We start from the raw sequence: 12,277 nt of genomic DNA, 5'->3' as shown, positions 1-12,277 counted from the left end.
CTTATTTGAAGAGATCCAATTTAAGTATCATTCATTAAATTGTCAAAGTGAGCCAAATTGTAATTGTCTAGCCATAGAAAATGTGGGATCCTTCAAATATTTGGGGGTTATAATAGACAGGGAATTATCTTGGAAGGATCACATTGAGGAGCTAACAAGAGGATTAAAAGGGAGCATTCGATAATTTTATTTTTTGAGGAGTATATGTGACCAAAGGCTTTTAAAGATACTCTATTTCGCTCTCATAAACTCTAAATTACAATATGGCATTCATTGTTGGGGAGGAACTTTCAAGAATTTAATAACAAAAGTAAGAACAGTGCAGAATCATTATATTAGGATTATATTACATAAAAATAAAAGAGAATCATCTTTTAATCTATTTCATCAACAAAATATATTACCTTTACAACATTTATATATCTTCAAGGTTCTTCAAATTTTCTTTATTCGTAGTGGCAATAATGAAACCGAGCTTATAATGCATAATCATAACACACGTAGTAAATCAGCCAATTTATTAAGAAAACCAAAAGTTTCAAAATCCTTAATGACAAGATCTTTTATTTTTTTAGGTGCAAAACTATTTAATGAAATACCAGCAGGCATTAAATTGTGTAGATCAAAAATTAGGTTTAAAAATAAATTAAAGCAATGGCTTTTTAACTTTGAGGACACGTCAATACTGATACATATCCTGAGATAGTCTGATTTGGAATATTTTGCTGAATGTGAATAAGTTTGAAATAATATTTTGAGTAAGATTATGCTATTTTTGTTATTTTTGTTTCTTTTACAGATACTTAGTACAATATTACAGTTCAATCATTATTGTTATTAGTATTTTCTTTTGTGGAACTTTGTTAATTTCAATTTGATTATATCTTAGCTACGACATTTTGTTATGTTACTTATGATGTCACATATTTTTTTATTAGAAGTGAAGCTTTGCTTTTGTCTAATTATGTTCTGACTATTGTTTTTAGTATGTTGTTTTATTGATTTAGGTAGTGTACATACTGTGTTGGTTAAGATGTTGCACGAGCTCGTCGCACTATTTATTTTGTAAAGGTAGACTCTAAGTTATGTTTTTTATGTATTGCTAAACCATCGCAACTGGTTAAAGATGGTTTAGTATTTTCAAATGAGTAATTTATGATTAAATTGTAAATATGTATCGAAAATAAATCATTATCTCATTATCTCGTTTGCATTTTTTAAAACAAATTATGCAAACATTTTCGACTATCTGAAAGCTCATAATACACGTACCTCTGGGTATTTTTAGTATATCGTTATGGTTGAACGTGTTCTGTTCTATTCATGTATTTGAGCAAATATAAGCTATTAAGTGTATTTTAGATAACACCCTATAACATCCATTGAATTGTTCGTGACCTAACTGTCTGCCTACGGGCTTTTCTATTTTTTTACGTCGTAGAACAAAAATGTTTACGCATATTAGCAACTTTCAAAACTATTTTCATGCAAAACCCCTAACTTAATTATTATTAAATGCCATGTTGGTTTTGTATGTAAGTAATTTATATTGCATTAATACAAATAGTATACAGAATGTAAGAAAACTGAAATTAATAAAAACATTGATCTATATATTTCACTATTAGGCAGCTACACTTCTGTATATTCTCCTTCGTAATGATTATCTAACAAATCGTAAACAGTACGCTACACAACATGTCACGTAACAGGCTTCATTGAGGTCTAATGCAAAATGTCAAGCCTTCAGCTTATATTATACTTGACAGATGGAACGTCAAACGATCAATAGAATAGTACATTTAATTTATAGTGTACAAAGTGACATATTATTGGGCGATATTTCATATACTCTCGAGGGGAAGCCAAGCATGGAAAACGCTATCATGCCCCGCATTATCAGGCCAAAACTTTAGATACGAATATTTCACGATGCACGAAATCTTTTAAGATATTACCTCACATATCATTTTTAGTAACTATTCCTATATAAGAACACATAGCATTAACTCATAATTTATGTCGGTGTTAAAACCAGATGTTTAACATAAGAATGTAACTAAACGTAGACTGACTTAGGGAACCAATGACTTCTACAGGTCGGGCTCATTTGCACTGGTAAATGTGCCATTACCAAACAGAATGATGGAAACAAACTTTACTTTCCCAGGTAAACAAAAGACAAACTGCGTTAGTATATTGAGTGACAGTCTTCATAGGCGTTCAACCAAATTCAGTGGTAGAACATGCAACATCATATAATTTGTCCTTGTCTATGTGGAAATAAAGTGTAACGGAAAAAAATCTGCACAAGAAATATTTCTCCAGAAATCTTGCCACAAAATGAAATCTTTTCATGAAATTTGGTTTTATGTCATATGCTTGAATAATATAAGTATAAAAAACACCAATTCACCATGCAAAGATGTTGTGTGTTTATTCTAATAGATAGGTTATTCTAATAGAAATGGTGAGATTTCCTGGCGCTGCTTGCTGGGGAAGAAGTGCGGTGCATCAATAAAAACCGATGCGAATATAACAAGAGTAAGTGTGTGCAATGTAAAACACACTGGTGAGCACGGAGTCACCTTGCGTTTCCCTCTTGTCTCCGCTGACCAAGCCTCGTGCTGTGGCCGCCTCGTCATCCTCCATTCCACCCGCTTCAGCTGCAAGGACGTCTGCACCCTCCACACCATCGACACCCGTCACGCCGTGCTTGCGCCGGTCTGCTCCACGCGCCGACCCTGGGCCTCGCACTGACCGACACCACACCTGGCCCCTGGGGAAACCAATAAGCGTAGCATCAGTCTTAGGATACACCTGAAGACCCAGTAGCGGAGGTTTCCCGGCTTAAAAAAGAGGTTAAGCGTCTGGAAAGCGAGTTTTAAAAAAAACTGTTGGATCACACCATCGAATCCGACTCCCCGACTACTTGAATTCACGGACCAGATATTTCCAGTGAATAATTCGAACACGCTCCGCGTCGACCGGACCGCCCGCACTTCCGCGACGGTGGACCGCGGCGTCCAGTGCGGAGTCAGAGCCGTCCCTCAGCACGCGAAAAAGACCCCGCGCCCGATTCCTTGGACTTCAGTGCGCAGTGCGATTTGCAGTCAACCGCGTGTGCACGGTGTGCTGAGAATATTGATATTATTTGCAGTCAGAAAACAACAATCGAGGTTCTTCAGGCGGAAAATCAATACTTAAATCAACAGTTGACAGCAAGAAAAGGACGCAGATGAAAATTCTAAACAGCCATGGATTAAAGTGACATCAAAAAAGAAAGTATCTCCAGCTGAAAAAACTCACTCTCAGGTGTTTTCAGTAAAAAAATAAAAAAACTGCCTGCTCATAGACAAAAAAGAAGGAAATACCCTGAAATCTCTAACTCAAACCTCTCCAGCCCGAACCATCCTCAAAACAACAATTTTAATCCTTGCAAAAAACTGCAGACTTCCCTTACCCCGATCCCCCAACTCCGCTCCATTACTATTAGAGGTGACAGTCACGCCCGTTACATCGCGGGACTTGTCGGGGACATGACCGGCTCTCCGTTCTCTGTTGGTGACGTGTGCATGCCTGGCGCCGGCCTGCCTGCTGGACATCGTGAGCTCGGGCCACACCACCATCTCGACCCGGAACCCACTGCGAGGTGTTAATCGCTGGCTCGAACGATCTAGCAGTGGGCAAACAACGCAACATATACAGTCACCTGGAGGCCCACATCGCTACCAGACCGGCCAAACACCGAGCTCGCTGTAGTCACCTTGCCAATTAGACATGACCTGGCACCAAACCCATCCCATCCAGGACGAGACCGTGCTCGTGAATGCTTATATTGAGGAACTGGCCGCTCGCTATAACATTCAAGTGATTGACTTCAATAAAATCGGCCGTAAGCATTTCACGAGGCACGGTCAGCATCTCTCAATGCGGGGTAAGCGGCTGATGGCTGAGATGGTGGTGGGGAGGCCTCCTGGAGCTGAGACCCGCACCTGCGGGACCGAGGAAGCCTGCGCGGCCGCCGCACGTCACTGCTCCGACGGCCGCCGCCCCTCCTGCATCGAGCCGGCGCCTGTGGCTGCCAACGGGGAGACGGCCGACACCCCTCAGCATCCCCCAAGACAGACCAGCATGTCACCTATGCCGAAGCGGCGAGGGGACCGTGTACTCCGACGGTGACGGCCTCAAGGGGGACGCTCTCTTTTTTTTTAGGGACCGCACCTTCAAGCGACGGGGTGGTGTGACCGCCGGTGTAGAAAAACAAACAAAAAAATTCAAAATTTCACATTCAAAATACGATACGACTGCTTCACCAAAAATTCTCAATCGGCAACCAACAAACTTGAGGAAATTCAACTCATGTGTGAAGATTTGAAAACAGATGTACTTGTTGTAACCGAAAACGGTTTTCAACAACAAAAAACATACATCTTTGCCACATTCCAAATTACAAATTGGCAGACGTTTTTACTGTCGACACCACTCCAAAGGAGGGGGAGTTGCTATTTTTGTGAAAAATAATTTCACCTTTTCCAATTTTTCAATTCAAGGAAAAGTTGATCGCGACTTTGAAGCAGTAGTTGGTATCAAACTTTCAAGGCAGTGACACAACATTGTTGGTCATTGGAATTTACAGGTCTCCCAGTGGAAGTGAAGAAATTTTTTTTTCTAAATTTTGAACACTTACTTACAGACTTGACCAATCACAGAAAAGACTTCATCCTCATGGGTGACTTCAATATTAAAACGCAATGGACAACCAGAATCCAATCACCAAAAGATGTGTGGATTTGTTGAGGTCTTTTGGCCTTGAGTTGCTTGTCAAGTCTCCAACGAGAGTAACGGCAACTACTCAATCAGCTATAGACAACATCATTTCCAACATTCCAGGTGTCGCGGTGTCCGTGGTCAACACAGCAATCTCGGATCACTGTGGCCAAGAGGCTGTAATCAGTGGAAAAACACTTCGAAAGGGAGCTCAAAATCACAAAAACAGTAAGAGACATGATGCCTGGAAACATTGCTCTTCTGAACACTTCCCTGTCCAAAGAAACGTGGAACTTTCTAAATTTAACGCAATCAGTAGAACAGCAGTTTCAAACGTTTAACGAGGTCCTAAATTATCATCTAAATTTGTGCTGTCCTACGAAAACAATCAAAGTTTGTCAAAAAAAGGCAAACAGCAATTGGATCACAAAAGGTATATTGGTGTCGAGAGAGAAAGAAAAATTTTTCTCCGAAATCAATAAAAACACTTCGAACGCTGAATTCAAACTCTTTTTCAATCGATACAAAAAAACATATAAGAAAGTGATCCAAGCAGCGAAAGCTATGGATGTCTCAAAATCAATTATTATCTTCAAAAAATGTTTCAAAAACAATTTGGGGCATCATCAAAAATAAACAAAAGACAGGGTGATCAAATCAAACTTAAAATTGGAGATGAACTTGTATGTGAGGCTGGGGAGGTGGCGAACGAGTTTAACAGATTTTTCGCGTCTGTGGCTTGCGAGCTAAACCCCCGGGCCATTGCAGCCTCAGTGAATCTTAGGGCGAATACATAGTCCAGTAACGTCACTGGCACTGGTACCGGTTTTAGAAGAAGAGCTTGATCGAAATCTTTAGACAGCTCCCGTCCAAAAAATCGAACGATATTGAATTGACGTCTATTGTGGCTCAATAAAGAAATGTTACAAACATATTCTGAGCCCACTAACACATTTAATTAATTTGTCTTTTTGAACAAGGAGTATTTCCCTCACTCCTACAATCCGCGAAAGTAAGTCCAATTTATAAAAAGGGCGATCCCTGTTCCACAAATAATTATCGGCCTGTCTCCATTTTGCCAGTTGTTTGAGCAAAATTTTTTGAAAAATCTTTTTTTGATCAGATGCTGAAGTTTTTTAAATCAAAACAAACCAATTCTCTGAATACCAATTCGGATTCAGAAAAGGAAAATCAACTACCGACGCTGTGGCGAATCTAGTTGAAAATGGTTGTTGAGGGTATAGAAAATCGAAATGCCACCTTAGGTGTCTTTCTCGACCTATCTAAGGCATTTCGATTGTGTTGACCACGAACATCTGCTCGACATTTTGGAAACACACGGCATCCGAGGCGTGCCCACACTTGTGGCTTAGATCATTTCTAAAGCGACAGAACTCAAGTTGTCCAAATCTCAAATCAACTTTCAAACAAAATCCGACTGGACTATGGGGTTCCTCAGGGATCTATTCTTAGCCCAATTCTGTTTCTGCTATATGTCAATGACATTGAGTCATCCACTAATGCACGGAAAGGCCGTGCAGTATTCTGATGACACGACTCTCTTTTTCAGTGAAAAATCAACATCTCTCTTGGAAGGAACGCTCTTTTGTTGATGTCAACAATTGCGTTCAACACTTCAACAGCCTCAATCTCCAAACAAACACAACGAAGACCAATGTCATCAACTTTGCTCTTCGGGCCTGTGGATTCTCGGGTGTGGTCCTGCCACTATGTTGGCAGACTCCATACTAGAAGAGGTCTATAGTTCGAGATTCCTTGGAATACACCTTGATCGAGGGTTGACATGGAATAAATCAAATTGATCACGTTTTGCGCCAAAATATCCTCAGGAAATTTTGTTTTGAGGAATCTAGCCAAATATTGCCCCACTCAGGTACTGATGACGGTCGTATTATGGCTTGATTTACCCCCACCTTACCTACGGAGTGGCATTGTGGGGTGCTTGTGCAAACAATCAGTTGATGAGGGTCTTCAGATTGCAAAAGCAAGCGATTCGAATAATCGCACATTTGAAATTCAGAGAGTCATGCAGAGAATCTTTCAAAAGTTTGCAGCTGTTGACCCTGCCGAGTCTCTACATTTTCGAAACAACACAGTATTGTATGTCAAAATGCGTCAAGACAAGTGGCCAAGACATACATCATATGAGACCAGAGCCAGGGGAAACTACCGAATTGGCCAACACAGAACGGTGATTTATGAACGCCTGCCATCACAAGCAGGAGTTCATTTCATCAACAAGCTGCCCACACCGAATAAAAAATGCCCCAACGCCCAAGGCGTTCAAAATTCGTCTAAAACGCTTTTTAGCGACACAGGCATTTTATAATGTCGACGAGTATTTGGCAAAAAACTGGGAGACCAGCCAATAGGTATGTCGCCCCGTCGCTGGTGGTGGGATGATTGGCGAATAAAAGGAAATGAATGAAGGTGAAAATTGTATGTTTGATTGAGGATTTTGATGTAGAACGGATGGAAAAATTTTTAGTTACAATAACGTCATTTGACGCATGCTATACATGTTAACCATGTCCTGGCAATAAAGAAATTTGATTTGATTTGATTTAGGTTACTTTTGTTAGTGTGTAAAACGCTAAAATCTGTTACTTTTGTTCTGAGTTTCTTTCCTAATTTATTTATTCTCTTGTGTTCTCGTTACCATCATATATTCCCATAAGAGCGATGATAAAATAATCGCTAAGGCTTAGCCAAATTAAATGGAGTAATACGTACCATCATTGATGTCATTGTTATTTATATGCAAATGAAGTATAAAGCTAAGTTTGTTTCCATATATTGTGTGAAAAGAGGGACAGACAGAAATAAAATTATTCCTGCTCTTGGAGTGATAGGCTTTGCTGAAGCTTAGGAAATAAGTATAGGGTTTTCATGATAAAACTGGGAAAGACGATGGCCACACGATTGAAGGCATCGGACTTGATTCCGAGTTAGAGGTGGCGTGAGTCTAAGTCTTGTTTGCGATCGGAGCACAAACAGTTTTACAGAGATCGAAAGTGTAAACCTTATACATGACTCTTACTTCTTCTTATTATTTTCATTAGATGTACATGTTCTGCCTATGAGAATGAGATGATAAGGCTGCATAGAAAGCGCACAGCACAGTACTAAAAAGTTCCTTGTTTGAGGGATTGTATGTTTTACCTTGAATATGGTACTGTTATCAGAGATATTTACTGACTTTATGTAGAAATATATTTTGAGTCTATACAGAAAAAAATCTTTTCGTATGTATTTGAATTTTTTTTGCCGTACATCAGCTTTGCGAAAATAGCCTATTTTTGTACCTTAACTCTTGATACAATTGGCAATGTATAAATTTAGCCTAAATAATATCCGACGTATTTTTGGGTGGGAAGTTACGTTATGGCCGTATGCAACTTTTAATAAGTTGGGTATTTCTATAGCTAATTTAATAGATTTAAAATAAATGTATAAATTTGCAGTAGTTTTATTATAGGTGGTACAATAAATATAAAAAACCATTTGTTTATTTAAAGAGTATACTAGAGTCTCTAGTTCTTCACATAGATTTTCAACCCCACAAACTTTTTTAACCTATGAATTATTTTATTTACGAATTTTATTCATTATAATATTGTAACATCATAAAGGCTATATTTATATAATTTTCCTAATATTGAAGTTATTATATAAGATATTAATTTTTAATATTTTTATATATATTTGTAATATTGTTTCTCTTGTTATTAAGAGCTTAAATGATAGTATAGCTTTGTACAGGAAAAATATCTGCGACTTTATGAGATTGGACAAAAAGCATGAAGTTAAATTAATAAAAATGTTTCCAATGGTTTAGTTAAATGTTCGTATAAAACAAGAAACTTTATTTAGGTTAACCCATTTTTATATCTTGTCCAAACATAATTACTGTTCTATACTTTGTCTAGTCATTTTGTTTGCAAAATATTTAAAGTATACAATTATTTTTTGTCTACATTGTGTTATCGCTAAGTTATATCAAAACTAATCTCACCTTACTGTCATTTCCCAAAATTTAGATATTTTTATGATCTGACATTAAACAACTTATTAAACTGCTCAAAGAAATTACACCTCAACACATTTTTCAAAAGTAAGATGGACCCACCGGATTTGTCCGACTGATTTTGCAGATTATGAATGGTTCTGCTTAACATGTGAAAATATTTGGCTACCTAATCATCATAACCCCTAATTAAATAACTTGAGCATTACTTAAAGTACCGTAAAAATGATTCCACCCCAAATCTGACACATTACATATTCACATTCTAAAACACGATTATGTTTGTGTCGAACACCACATGTATCAGTATATGGTCTTCTTTCCTGTTTCATTCGTTCCAAAAATATGACATAAAAAGTGATAACACTAATTAATAATTTATAAATAAAATAAATCAGTTATTTTAAGTTGTAACTTTGCATAATATTTTTACTTGAATACAGACAATTTCACTGTTACAGCATTTTAATTAATATTTAGATAATAAATTATTTAAATGCAATAAAGGAGTACGTGCCACCCAAATAATGTGGTTCTACCTGGTTGGATGTATATCACAGAAGCAGTTTAAGCATTGATATTTACAATCTTACACAGTGAGGAAATAAACCTGTAGAAGTATAGTCTATATGATGAAAGTGTTTGATAAAACCTATTACTTGGAGCAATACCTGGCATGGTTTATGGGACGACTATCATCTCCAACAATAAACAGACGCGATTTGACAGAATAATTGTAAGGTCAGATATTGAGCAGGCTGTCAGAAACAGCTATACGTCTTCTCTTCAGAGTTGATTTGAAGGAAGACATTCTCATTTAGGGCGCGTCAGCACACCGCCCCACCACAACACGAGCAATACTCCGCTGCGGATTTCCCCCCACAATGGAGGCTCCCTCTGATAGCGTCTGGTTTTGTTCTTGCTCAAATCATTAAAACGAAATGCTATTGAAGTACTTTTTAATAATTCTTCCACATGAGAACACATCCACCCCACGGCAAAGTGTGTGGAATTGTGTTTTAAAGCTTGCTCTGCTTTAATTCAACCGATTCATCTGTTTGGATGTGACGTTGAATTCAAATAAATTAGTTTTTTAATGCACCCACATTTTCAGACCTGTGAAACAGTTTTTTAGTTGATCGTGTTCTCTTTCACATCCTTTGTTCAAGAGAAGTTAGTATTTTTTATTAAATGCATGTTACAGACTTCATGTGCATGCCGTTAACACTTTACTTGGTTGTTGTGATTCCTAACTTATACATGTCATGTCGATCTGGTTTTATTTGCTTATTTTAACCTAGGCTGTAGTTATGTGTTGTTTTAGTTGTCAACCTGGGGATTAGATCATATTACATATCCAGATCTATTACATATAAAAATCTAAAGAATTCTTTGAATGATATCAAATGTCCTAAATATCCAATTAGTTTAAGACTGCACAGATTAAATCAGTCTTGAAGGAACATCTTAAAAAAAAGAAAAGAAACTTAGCATCGTTAATTTTAATCCAATAATAGAGGTCTTTGCCAATGCATGACACAGTAAAGAATAAAAAATATAGGGTTAACTGTCAATTCAAAAGTTTTTTCATATCGCGTTCTCACATTTTTTTACACTCTGTTCATTACCGCAAACGACTGATCCTGTTTTAGTTCACCTACTAATTGGTGCCAAGATCACATTTAAGTCTCTGTTATTTTAATTTTCTGTTCAAAATTCGTAGTTCAATTTATTTCTAGACAACACGTATTATTGAATAAATGTTGATTACATTTCCAATCATTGCCATACAATATATAACATTAGAGAACTGCGGAAAAAATGGTAATGTGTTATAAGCCACGTAGTTTACAAAGCATTAGTTAAGAATACGGATAATTACAGTAATGTCAACAAATCAAGTTTAAAACAATTGTAATGATAAAAACTCTAAAGATAGTAAATATTAATGAATGTGTTAGTCTATGTACCTCATCTGATAGTGTGGCATGAGTGGAAGAAGTCAGGTGACAAGGTTGGGAAATGGGACAGCTTCTCCACTCTTCAGGCGTCGAGGAGTGCCTCAGGGCAGTTGTCTTGGTCCTGTGTTGTTCAATCTGTACACTTCTGATTTCCCCATCTGTGTGCAGAACTGCAACGTGCACCTGTACGCCGATGACTGCCAGCTGCACTTGTCTTATGATGCTTCCTTTGCTGAGGACGCTCTGTTTCGGATCAATGCTGACCTCAAGGCGATTTTCGCCTGGTCGTCTGCAAATGGTTTGAGGCTGAACATAGACAAGTGTAGTGTATTGCACATAGCACCACGTGATCTTGTAGAGACCCTGAGAGCGAGGGGCGTGGGTGTTGTGCTCGAGGGCGTGAGTTTGCAAGTCTGCGACAAGGTGAAAACACTGGGCTTTGTACTTGACAGTGAGAGTAGTAGTAAAATGTAGCTTCTGGGACAGGACCTTTGACCCCTGTTATCTCTCTGCGGGGGGTCCTTATCAGTGATAACCTTTGACATTTCCGCATATTTTAAGATAAGCACGTGCCAGATAACCTTGACCCCAATTAAAAAGCAATTGACCTCAATTAAATAACAATTAGATAAGCCCGCGAGGTCGCTACTATTGTTTACGTTTCGTTATCGGCACGCGCCGGTTCGTATCGCGAATTCTTCACCTCTAGGTCATGGACCTGATATCACTGTCAGGCGTCTGCCAACCAGTCCATCAGACCGATAAGGTTTTTGTCTCTTTAAAACTATGTGATGAATAATATAATGCAACGTTTATCCAAAAAAAAAACAATTCTTCTAACTATAGTACGATTGACTCGAGAGTGTTTCGAGTTATATTTTTCTGCTTAATATGCTTTTTGTAAGAATATAAATGGATTGACTCGCTATTGATTTATTATTATTATTATGTGTGTTAATCATGTCGGTAACAATGCCATATGTAATCTTCCTTTATGTTTTGAGTGTTGTGTACAGTCAACAAAATTTCTTCTTCACAACACTGGGGTAATGGAAGTACACTTGTAGCTCACGCAATATCAAACAGAACAAGGATAGATTTACATTACTCACCTAAATCTCCCCATCAAGCGTTGTTCACTTTGAACTATTTCAATGTTAGTAGCCAAGAGACAACTAGTGGATCTGATGGAGAAGAATCGTTGTCATTTTTTAATGAAGAGACTATGAATGATGCCCCGTCAGAACAAGGTGATGAAACGTTTTCTTTTGACGAAAACGACTCTACATTTAATGAAGACAACTATAATAGTGATGACACGACCACACTTGAAATTTTAAATGAAACAAATGACTGTTGTCTGCAAGCTGATGATTGCGCATATGTTTAAAGAATCTTTACAAAAAGACATTGAGGAATACATCGATAGAATAGGACAGTTAAATAATGAAATCTCAAGATTGAATACAACAATTCGTGTCCTAGAATATGATGCTGA

The sequence above is a fragment of the Homalodisca vitripennis genome, chromosome 5, assembly GCF_021130785.1.
Source record: "Homalodisca vitripennis isolate AUS2020 chromosome 5, UT_GWSS_2.1, whole genome shotgun sequence".
In the NCBI taxonomy this organism is placed as follows: domain Eukaryota; kingdom Metazoa; phylum Arthropoda; class Insecta; order Hemiptera; family Cicadellidae; genus Homalodisca; species Homalodisca vitripennis.
This window is presented reverse-complemented; position numbering follows the sequence as displayed.